Source organism: Columba livia, unplaced genomic scaffold, assembly GCF_036013475.1.
Source record: "Columba livia isolate bColLiv1 breed racing homer unplaced genomic scaffold, bColLiv1.pat.W.v2 Scaffold_103, whole genome shotgun sequence".
Taxonomy (NCBI): Eukaryota; Metazoa; Chordata; class Aves; order Columbiformes; family Columbidae; genus Columba; species Columba livia.
The window spans coordinates 1,318,703-1,330,425 of NW_027043008.1; the positions used below are offsets into that span (position 1 = coordinate 1,318,703).

At 48.5% G+C, this 11,723-nt stretch overlaps 1 long non-coding RNA gene across 1 annotated transcript; it reads left to right on the forward strand.

Moving 5' to 3' along the window:
* The first annotated feature begins 5,610 nt into the window (after nucleotides 1–5,610).
* Nucleotides 5,611–11,196, forward strand: LOC135577604 (uncharacterized). The gene is made up of 2 exons (XR_010469320.1): nucleotides 5,611–6,155; nucleotides 10,192–11,196. It is a non-coding gene; the product is annotated as an uncharacterized LOC135577604 (long non-coding RNA).
* The last annotated feature ends 527 nt before the right edge of the window (nucleotides 11,197–11,723 follow it).

The following is an 11,723-nucleotide window of genomic DNA, read 5'->3' on the forward strand; positions in this document are numbered from 1 at the left end:
TGAGATGGAGGAATTGCAAGAAAAGAGGCAGGAAGCAGGAGAGTGAGAGAAAAGGAAAGAAGAGACATGCAGCCAGACGAGGGCTTAGTGAGAGAGGATGGGACAGAGAACAGGATGAGAAGGACATAAGGCAAGGCTGGGACAGGCAAAGACAGGCAAGGCAAGGCTAGGCTGCAGGACATGTTTTTGCTTTATAGTTTCTTGCACATTCGTCTTCAGATGAGGAGGAAAGCCATAAGACCGTATGGATTAGGCCCAAGCAAAAACCCCAGCTACTTGAGACACTTAGACTAAGCCTAAACTACCAAGATCTCTCCATAAGGATGGTTTTTATACTGTACTTCCACAATCTGCTGGCAGTACAAAAAAATAAGCTGCAGATCTCCTTAGGCTGAGTCATGGTGCTTTGGGGCAGGGAACATGCATATCATGGGAATATTTCACAGTTTCTGCTCTGTTTTCAGTGTATGACACCAAAACACCCACCTGATGACATCCTTTCAAGAGCAAAGGCAGCAATTGGCAGAATTCCGCTTCTTAGGGGAAGTGAGAAATTGCTGAGCTGACACCAAGTCCTGCAGTGTCCCTGTCACCTGCAGAGCCACCGCATCCTCGCCACGGTAGCGGGCATTGTGACAAAGGTTCAATGTCAGCTGGGTGTGGCAGCCAGGCACCCCCTAGGGGATGGGGAGCCTGTCAGCCCCGGGCCTGTCAATGCCTGGTGTCCCTGCTGCCACCATCCAGGCCTCTGAAAACTTGTCAAACCATGACCAGACTTGGGGCCAGTTTGGCCCAAAGTCTGCAAGAGACAAGTCGGGAAGAAAGATATGGGACAGAGGGAGAAAGCGAAGGGAGCAGGAGAAAGGGAAGGAAGAATAAAAAGTAGTGTTGGGCTGCAGGAGTGAGATGGAGGAATTGCAAGAAAAGAGGCAGGAAGCAGGAGAGTGAGAGAAAAGGAAAGAAGAGACATGCAGCCAGACGAGGGCTTAGTGAGTGAGGATGGGACAGAGAACAGGATGAGAAGGACATAAGGCAAGGCTAGGACAGGCAAGGCAAGGCAAGGCTAGGCTGCAGGACATGTTTTTGCTTTATAGTTTCTAGCACATTCGTCTTCAGACGAGGAGGAAAGCCATAAGACCGTATGGATTAGGCCCAAGCAAAAACCCCAGCTACTTGAGACACTTAGACTAAGCCTAAAACACCAAGATCTCTCCATAAGGATGGTTTTTATACTGTACTTCCACAATCTGCTGGCAGTACAAAAAAATAAGCTGCAGATCTCCTTAGGCTGAGTCATGGTGCTTTGGGGCAGGGACCATGCATATCATGGGAATATTTCACAGTTTCTGCTCTGTTTTCAGTGTATGACACCAAAACACCCACCTGATGACATCCTTTCAAGAGCAAAGGCAGCAATTGGCAGAATTCCGCTTCTTAGGGGAAGTGAGAAATTGCTGAGCTGACACCAAGTCCTGCAGTGTCCCTGTCACCTGCAGAGCCACCGCATCCTCGCCACGGTAGCGGGCATTGTGACAAAGGTTCTATGTCAGCTGGGTGTGGCAGCCAGGCGCCCCCTAGGGGATGGGGAGCCTGTCAGCCCCGGGCCTGTCACTGCCTGGTGTCCCTGCTGCCACCAGCCAGGCCTCTGAAAACTTGTCAAACCATGCCCAGACTTGGGGCCAGTTTGGCCCAAAGTCTGCAAGAGACAAGTCGGGAAGAAAGATATGGGACAGAGGGAGAAAGCGAAGGGAGCAGGAGAAAGGGAAGGAAGAATAAAAAGTAGTGTTGGGCTGCAGGAGTGAGATGGAGGAATTGCAAGAAAAGAGGCAGGAAGCAGGAGAGTGAGAGAAAAGGAAAGAAGAGACATGCAGCCAGACGAGGGGTTAGTGAGAGAGGATGGGACAGAGAACAGGATGAGAAGGACATAAGGCAAGGCTGGGACAGGCAAGGACAGGCAAGGCAAGGCTAGGCTGCAGGACATGTTTTTGCTTTATAGTTTCTAGCACATTCGTCTTCAGATGAGGAGGAAAGCCATAAGACCGTATGGATTAGGCCCAAGCAAAAACCCCAGCTACTTGAGACACTTAGACTAAGCCTAAAATACCAAGATCTCTCCATAAGGATGGTTTTTATACTGTACTTCCACAATCTGCTGGCAGTACAAAAAAATAAGCTGCAGATCTCCTTAGGCTGAGTCATGGTGCTTTGGGGCAGGGAACATGCATATCATGGGAGTATTTCACAGTTTCTGCTCTGTTTTCAGTGTATGACACCAAAACACCCACCTGATGACATCCTTTCAAGAGCAAAGGCAGCAATTGGCAGAATTCCGCTTCTTAGGGGAAGTGAGAAATTGCTGAGCTGACACCAAGTCCTGCAGTGTCCCTGTCACCTGCAGAGCCACCGCATCCTCGCCACGGTAGCGGGCATTGTGACAAAGGTTCAATGTCAGCTGGGTGTGGCAGCCAGGCGCCCCCTAGGGGATGGGGAGCCTGTCAGCCCCGGGCCTGTCACTGCCTGGTGTCCCTGCTGCCACCAGCCAGGCCTCTGAATACTTGTCAAACCGTGACCACACTTGGGGCCAGTTTGGCCCAAAGTCTCCAAGAGACAAGTCGGGAAGAAAGATATGGGACAGAGGGAGAAAGCGAAGGGAGCAGGAGAAAGGGAAGGAAGAATAAAAAGTAGTGTTGGGCTGCAGGAGTGAGATGGAGGAATTGCAAGAAAAGAGGCAGGAAGCAGGAGAGTGAGAGAAAAGGAAAGAAGAGACATGCAGCCAGACGAGGGGTTAGTGAGAGAGGATGGGACAGAGAACAGGATGAGAAGGACATAAGGCAAGGCTGGGACAGGCAAGGACAGGCAAGGCAAGGCTAGGCTGCAGGACATGTTTTTGCTTTATAGTTTCTAGCACATTCGTCTTCAGATGAGGAGGAAAGCCATAAGACCATATGGATTAGGCCCAAGCAAAAACCCCAGCTACTTGAGACACTTAGACTAAGCCTAAAATACCAAGATCTCTCCATAAGGATGGTTTTTATACTGTACTTCCACAATCTGCTGGCAGTACAAAAAAATAAGCTGCAGATCTCCTTAGGCTGAGTCATGGTGCTTTGGGGCAGGGACCATGCATATCATGGGAATATTTCACAGTTTCTGCTCTGTTTTCAGTGTATGACACCAAAACACCCACCTGATGACATCCTTTCAAGAGCAAAGGCAGCAATTGGCAGAATTCCGCTTCTTATGGGAAGTGAGAAATTGCTGAGCTGACACCAAGTCCTGCAGTGTCCCTATCACCTGCAGAGCCACCGCATCCTCGCCATGGTAGCGGGCATTGTGACAAAGGTTCTATGTCAGCTGGGTGTGGCAGCCAGGCTCCCCCTAGGGGATGGGGAGCCTGTCAGCCCCGGGCCTGTCACTGCCTGGTGTCCCTGCTGCCACCAGCCAGGCCTCTGAAAACTTGTCAAACCATGCCCAGACTTGGGGCCAGTTTGGCCCAAAGTCTGCAAGAGACAAGTCGGGAAGAAAGATATGGGACAGAGGGAGAAAGCGAAGGGAGCAGGAGAAAGGGAAGGAAGAATAAAAAGTAGTGTTGGGCTGCAGGAATGAGATGGAGGAATTGCAAGAAAAGAGGCAGGAAGCAGGAGAGTGAGAGAAAAGGAAAGAAGAGACATGCAGCCAGACGAGGGCTTAGTGAGAGAGGATGGGACAGAGAACAGGATGAGAAGGACATAAGGCAAGGCTGGGACAGGCAAAGACAGGCAAGGCAAGGCTAGGCTGCAGGACATGTTTTTGCTTTATAGTTTCTTGCACATTCGTCTTCAGATGAGGAGGAAAGCCATAAGACCGTATGGATTAGGCCCAAGCAAAAACCCCAGCTACTTGAGACACTTAGACTAAGCCTAAACTACCAAGATCTCTCCATAAGGATGGTTTTTATACTGTACTTCCACAATCTGCTGGCAGTACAAAAAAATAAGCTGCAGATCTCCTTAGGCTGAGTCATGGTGCTTTGGGGCAGGGAACATGCATATCATGGGAATATTTCACAGTTTCTGCTCTGTTTTCAGTGTATGACACCAAAACACCCACCTGATGACATCCTTTCAAGAGCAAAGGCAGCAATTGGCAGAATTCCGCTTCTTAGGGGAAGTGAGAAATTGCTGAGCTGACACCAAGTCCTGCAGTGTCCCTGTCACCTGCAGAGCCACCGCATCCTTGCCACGGTAGCGGGCATTGTGACAAAGGTTCAATGTCAGCTGGGTGTGGCAGCCAGGCGCCCCCTAGGGGATGGGGAGCCTGTCAGCCCCGGGCCTGTCACTGCCTGGTGTCCCTGCTGCCACCAGCCAGGCCTCTGAAAACTTGTCAAACCATGCCCAGACTTGGGGCCAGTTTGGCCCAAAGTCTGCAAGAGACAAGTCGGGAAGAAAGATATGGGACAGAGGGAGAAAGCGAAGGGAGCAGGAGAAAGGGAAGGAAGAATAAAAAGTAGTGTTGGGCTGCAGGAGTGAGATGGAGGAATTGCAAGAAAAGAGGCAGGAAGCAGGAGAGTGAGAGAAAAGGAAAGAAGAGACATGCAGCCAGACGAGGGGTTAGTGAGAGAGGATGGGACAGAGAACAGGATGAGAAGGACATAAGGCAAGGCTGGGACAGGCAAGGACAGGCAAGGCAAGGCTAGGCTGCAGGACATGTTTTTGCTTTATAGTTTCTAGCACATTCGTCTTCAGATGAGGAGGAAAGCCATAAGACCATATGGATTAGGCCCAAGCAAAAACCCCAGCTACTTGAGACACTTAGACTAAGCCTAAAATACCAAGATCTCTCCATAAGGATGGTTTTTATACTGTACTTCCACAATCTGCTGGCAGTACAAAAAAATAAGCTGCAGATCTCCTTAGGCTGAGTCATGGTGCTTTGGGGCAGGGAACATGCATATCATGGGAATATTTCACAGTTTCTGCTCTGTTTTCAGTGTATGACACCAAAACACCCACCTGATGACATCCTTTCAAGAGCAAAGGCAGCAATTGGCAGAATTCCTCTTCTTAGGGGAAGTGAGAAATTGCTGAGCTGACACCAAGTCCTGCAGTGTCCCTGTCACCTGCAGAGCCACCGCATCCTCGCCACGGTAGCGGGCATTGTGACAAAGGTTCTATGTCAGCTGGGTGTGGCAGCCAGGCACCCCCTAGGGGATGGGGAGCCTGTCAGCCCCGGGCCTGTCACTGCCTGGTGTCCCTGCTGCCACCATCCAGGCCTCTGAAAACTTGTCAAACCATGACCAGACTTGGGGCCAGTTTGGCCCAAAGTCTGCAAGAGACAAGTCGGGAAGAAAGATATGGGACAGAGGGAGAAAGCGAAGGGAGCAGGAGAAAGGGAAGGAAGAATAAAAAGTAGTGTTGGGCTGCAGGAGTGAGATGGAGGAATTGCAAGAAAAGAGGCAGGAAGCAGGAGAGTGAGAGAAAAGGAAAGAAGAGACATGCAGCCAGACGAGGGCTTAGTGAGTGAGGATGGGACAGAGAACAGGATGAGAAGGACATAAGGCAAGGCTAGGACAGGCAAGGCAAGGCAAGGCTAGGCTGCAGGACATGTTTTTGCTTTATAGTTTCTAGCACATTCGTGTGGGTTGTCTGAATTTAGAGTTGATGAGTTAGTTTTCTGTATTTGGAGTTAATAGGCTAGTTTGCTGTATGAATAAAGTTAAGTGTTGCGGTAGTTGTGAGGCGACTTGGAGGCGGGGAGAGCTTGTGGTCGGTGGGGGTGCCTGCGCCCTGGAGCCCTGGAGCGGGGGACAGCTTGTGACTACGAGATAACGATCTTGTTACCATGCGAACACTGCCTGACTAAGATTCCCGCCTTAGCTAGCTTAATGTCTGTTAAAGTGATTAGCCAATCAGCATGAAACATGTGTGCCTTAGACTATATAAATGTATGTTTGCCATACAATAAAGCGGACACTTTGCTTGCATCAAGTTGCGTCCCCGTCTCTCAATCGCGGCAAATTGGTGACCTCCGACGTGATCGTCAGCGACGAAACCGCCGAGGATTGAAAAACCGCCTACCTGGTGGCATGTCGCGAGTCCCGCAGAACGTGGAATGAGCTGCTGAAAGGAAGCAGGATAAGCCGGCCGGCCAAACAATCCCTCCGTCTGGAACGAGAGGTGAGCTGCGGGAAACTAGCAAAATGGGGAATCAGGAGTCTTCCCCTGAGAGAGATGTTTATGAGCCTATGAAAGCTCTACTTAAGAAGCATGGGAAAAAGACTCTTTCGGAACAAGATCTTAAGTTAATCCTTAAATGGGTGCAGGTTAAGATCCCAGCGGTGACTGCTTCTTCTATTTTTACGCGTGAACTTTGGGACGATGTGGGGGTAAAGTTATGGGACGCAGCTACCGCAGGAGATGAGGAAGCGCAGTATATGCTTCCCAGTTGGAGAAAAATCTTTGAAACCGTAAAGGCACAAGAGCAAAATCAGCGAGGCTCCGAGGAGGGAGCTCAGTCACCTCCCCCCTGCCCTTCTAAAATCGCTGGTGGGGCGGAACCCTCTGCGCCACCGTTAGCTTGTGCTGCTGGATATCCCCCGGAGGGTGATCCCTTTGACCCGGGTCCGATTGACCCTGAAAAGGAACCTGATCTTTTTCCCCCTGATCCTCATGAGGTTTGGGGAAAGATTAAGCACCAAGCGATAAACGAGGGGGAGTTGGAAATAGCCAGAACTATAGTAGCCCCCGTTATATACCAAGGACGGGGGAGGGCTCAGGCTCAGTGGGAAGCTCTTTCTTTTTCGGTCATTAAGGAGTTGCGCCGTACAGTTACCGAGCATGGGTTGTCTTCCCCTTATTTTGCAAGCCTTTTATCTTCTGTATTCGATACATATGTCATGACCCCACATGATTTAAAATCTCTCGCGCGATTGTTATTAACCCCAACACAATATACAATGTGGGAGTCTCAATGGAGAACGGGATTGCAGACAGTTTTGCTGGGTTATGCAGGACATGCTAATGCCGCCTTAGCTGCATTGACTATAGAGCACCTCACAGGAACAGGGCAGTTTTCGGATCCCGCGGCCCAAGCTAGGGACATTCCTCGGGAGGCTTTGGAAGCAGGCAGAGAAGAAGCGAAAAGGGCCTTGTTGAGAGTTCCTGACTCTGGCAGACCCCAAAAAGCATTCACTAGTATCACTCAGGAACCCCGTGAGCCGTATATGCAGTTTATAGATAGATTAAAACAAGCCTTAGAGCGGCAAGTTGATAACGTACAGGCTCGGGAGATTATACTCCTTAAACTGGCTGTGGAAAACGCTAACGCCGATTGTAAAAAGCTCTTAAAGTCTCTCCCAAATCAAAACCCTACCTTAATTGAAATGGTGGAAGCCTGTAATAGAATTGGCACTATGGATCATAAATATGAGGCCATGGCTGCTGCTTTTGCGGCCATGCACGGCCCTATGGGCGCCGACCCACAGCGAAACTGCTATGGGTGTGGAAAACCGGGACACCTTAAAAAAGATTGCTTTAGTGCCAATGATGGGAAACGACCCCAAATACCTGGAGTTTGTCCTAAGTGCCAAAAAGGGCGCCACTATGCTAGCCAATGTAGATCTAAATATGACTCTCAAGGGCGCCCCATACAGGGAAACCGATCGCAGAGCGCGGGAGCGCGGCGCGCAGAGACACAAGTTCCGCGACCGGCGCCCCCACAAACGCCGGGGGGGGAAACGGGAGTGTTTCCAGTCTCCGCCCAGCAACAGCAGGGAGCGCCGGCCTGGACCTGGCAACCGCCCACACAGTAACGCTACTTGACTCCTCTGTTCACTTACTGCCTACCAAAGTTGCAGGTCCTTTCCCCCCCCGCCGCCTCCACTGACTGGCAAGTGGCGCTTGCTCCATGACCTCAGAAAAATTAATGACGCTATGGAAGACATGGGGACCCTGCAGCCTGGGCTTCCATCACCTACCATGATCCCTCGAGATTGGCATTTAACCATCATAGACCTCAAAGATTGTTTTTTCAACATTCCATTGCATCCAGACGATGCCCCTAAATTTGCCTTTTCTGTACCAAGCGTCAACATGCAAGCTCCTTTGCAAAGATATCAGTGGGTTGTGCTACCGCAGGGAATGAAAAATAGCCCTACAATATGCCAATGGTATGTAGCAAAAATACTTAGTCCTGTCAGAACTGTAGTACCTGCTGCATTGTTATATCATTATATGGATGACATTCTAGTGGCAGCACAGCACCATGAAGTCATGGAGGAAGCTGTAGCCCTTGTCATGGCTGCTGTAAAGTCAGCAGACCTCTGTATTGCACCAGAAAAAATTCAAAAAATACCACCTTGGAAATACTTAGGATGGCGTATAAGGGCTCAGACTATTGCTCCGCAACCTTTACAAATACAGGCGAATGTAAAGAATTTACATGACGTGCAAAAACTGCTGGGAACAATCAATTGGGTCAGACCATTGTTAGGAATCACTAATGCGGATCTTCGTCCCTTATTCAAAATGCTTAAAGGAAGCTCGGACTTAAACGCTCCGCGAACTCTCAGTCCTGAAGCCATAGCTTCCTTGCATAAAGCTGCGGCAGCGATTACCTCCAGACAAGCGCATCGATGGGAACCAGAATTGCCTTTTCAATTAATCATCCTTAATCCTGCTAGACAGCCTCATGCACTTATTTTCCAATGGGACTGCCAGAAAACTGACCCTTTACTGATCATTGAATGGATTTTTTTACCTAACCAAGCCACAAAGACGATTTCTACCCAACATGAGATGTTTGCATCTTTAATCGTCAGGGCCAGACAGCGATTACTTACCCTGGCGGGCACGGACTTTATCCTTATATGTATGCCAGTAACAAGTGTTTACCTGCAATGGTTACAACAACAATCAGATGCACTAGGCATAGCTCTAACTGGCTATGCAGGCCAACTCACTTCTCATCCGCCTTCTCACAAATTGTTAAGCATTGATTTCCACCTTTTACCTATTCCAAAGCGGAGTGACCAGCCTTTACAAGCCCTCACTGTATTCACAGATGGGTCTGGCAAATCTCACAAGTCTGTCGTCCTTTGGTGGGATGATCATCGGGAACAGTGGAACTCAGATGTAGAGACTGTACAGGGTTCTCCTCAAATAGTAGAATTGTCTGCAGTTGTTCGAGTGTTTCGAAAATGGTCTATTCCTCTCAGTATTATCACTGATTCTGCTTATGTTGCAGGAATTGTTAGCCGAGCAGAAGCTTCTGTGCTACGAGATGTTTCTCATACGGCACTGTTTAATTTGTTACAAGAACTCATCTTTCTGTTAAATTCCCGTCTTCACCCTTATTTTATTATGCATGTTCGATCTCACACTTCTCTACCTGGTTTTATTGCAGAAGGGAACCGACAAGCGGATTTGCTTACGCTACCGGTGCAGGTGTTACCAGATCGATTAGCGCAAGCTAGACTCAGCCACTTCTTTTTTCATCAAAACGCTGCAGGCCTTAAGCGTCAATTTGACCTCACTATACAACAAGCCCATAATATCATTGCGGTGTGTCCTGATTGTCAAAGGCACTCTTTCCCTTCTATAGCAGAAGGAGTCAACCCCAGAGGGCTACAGAGCCTTCAACTCTGGCAAACAGATGTCACTCATTTTGCTGAATTTGGTCGTTTAAAGTTTGTTCATTGCTCTATTGATACATTTTCAGGAATGTTATTTGCTTCCTGTCATATAGGAGAAAAAGCACGTGATGTGCAAAAACATCTAATGCGCGCTTTTGCTACTTTAGGGGTACCCTCTCAAATTAAAACTGACAATGGCCCCGCATATGTATCTAAAACCTTAACTACCTTTTTTGCCTCTTGGGGTATATCACATGTTACAGGTATCCCTCACTCTCCTACAGGACAAGCTTTAATAGAACGTTCCCACCAAACCTTAAAACGTCTGTTATTAAAACAAAAAGGGGGAATAGGAGCTGCTACACCAGAGGAGCGAATACAGAAAGCCTTGTATGTTTTTAATTTTTTGAATTGTTCCCTGTTAGACAGCAATCCTCCAGTAGTTCGTCATTTTAGCACAAACACCTTTTTTGAACCCAAGATTAAGCCGCCAGTATTGATCCGGGACCCCGAAACAGGTAAGATAATGGGACCCTATCCCCTTGTCACGTGGGGAAGAGGCTATGCTTGTGTCTCCACAGAAAGAGGCCCCCGTTGGATCCCAGCCAAGAATGTGAGACCTTTTCGAGAAACATTGCAGCAGCCTCCTGAAGACATTCCTGGGCCTGATCCTGCGACTGATATAGAAGACACTACCGATCAATAATTGAATGAACTCTGTTCCAGAGGTTAACGAATGGGAGCTTAAATGTCCCCAATGTGAAAAATGTAATCCGTGGATTTGTAGAATTTGTGCTAATTGTGGAAAATCACAGTGGCTAAATCGCCATACAGTAGGACGCTGGTGTGATAACTGCCTAACAATTGAGTGGAATACAGTTCAGGTGTTATTGATAACAGGTAGAGAGACAGAATATTCTCCCCGGTATGATTATTATTCTGACGATTGGGGGAAAATTGTAGCACAAAGGTCTGGGGACATTTTATATTCTAAGATTGAATGCGCCAAAGACATTCAAATGAGCATTATTAATAGTAATCCCATGTGTGTTACAATGCTTCCAAAATCAATAACTGCTTCAATGAACAAGATTTTCCTCGTGCAGCAAGGAGTGGACCAAGATCAGAAAGAAATTACAAAAACCCCCAGTACGGAGCTGTTACTGAAACAAGATGTCCTCGAGTTGGTCCTTTGCCGACCTTGGGAGGGTCAGTTAATTAAAACAAAAAGGGGGAGATGTGGGTTGTCTGAATTTAGAGTTGATGAGTTAGTTTTCTGTATTTGGAGTTAATAGGCTAGTTTGCTGTATGAATAAAGTTAAGTGTTGCGGTAGTTGTGAGGCGACTTGGAGGCGGGGAGAGCTTGTGGTCGGTGGGGGTGCCTGCGCCCTGGAGCCCTGGAGCGGGGGACAGCTTGTGACTACGAGATAACGATCTTGTTACCATGCGAACACTGCCTGACTAAGATTCCCGCCTTAGCTAGCTTAATGTCTGTTAAAGTGATTAGCCAATCAGCATGAAACATGTGTGCCTTAGACTATATAAATGTATGTTTGCCATACAATAAAGCGGACACTTTGCTTGCATCAAGTTGCGTCCCCGTCTCTCAATCGCGGCACATTCGTCTTCAGACGAGGAGGAAAGCCATAAGACCGTATGGATTAGGCCCAAGCAAAAACCCCAGCTACTTGAGACACTTAGACTAAGCCTAAAACACCAAGATCTCTCCATAAGGATGGTTTTTATACTGTACTTCCACAATCTGCTGGCAGTACAAAAAAATAAGCTGCAGATCTCCTTAGGCTGAGTCATGGTGCTTTGGGGCAGGGAACATGCATATCATGGGAGTATTTCACAGTTTCTGCTCTGTTTTCAGTGTATGACACCAAAACACCCACCTGATGACATCCTTTCAAGAGCAAAGGCAGCAATTGGCAGAATTCCGCTTCTTAGGGGAAGTGAGAAATTGCTGAGCTGACACCAAGTCCTGCAGTGTCCCTGTCACCTGCAGAGCCACCGCATCCTCGCCACGGTAGCGGGCATTGTGACAAAGGTTCAATGTCAGCTGGGTGTGGCAGCCAGGCGCCCCCTAGGGGATGGGGAGCCTGTCAGC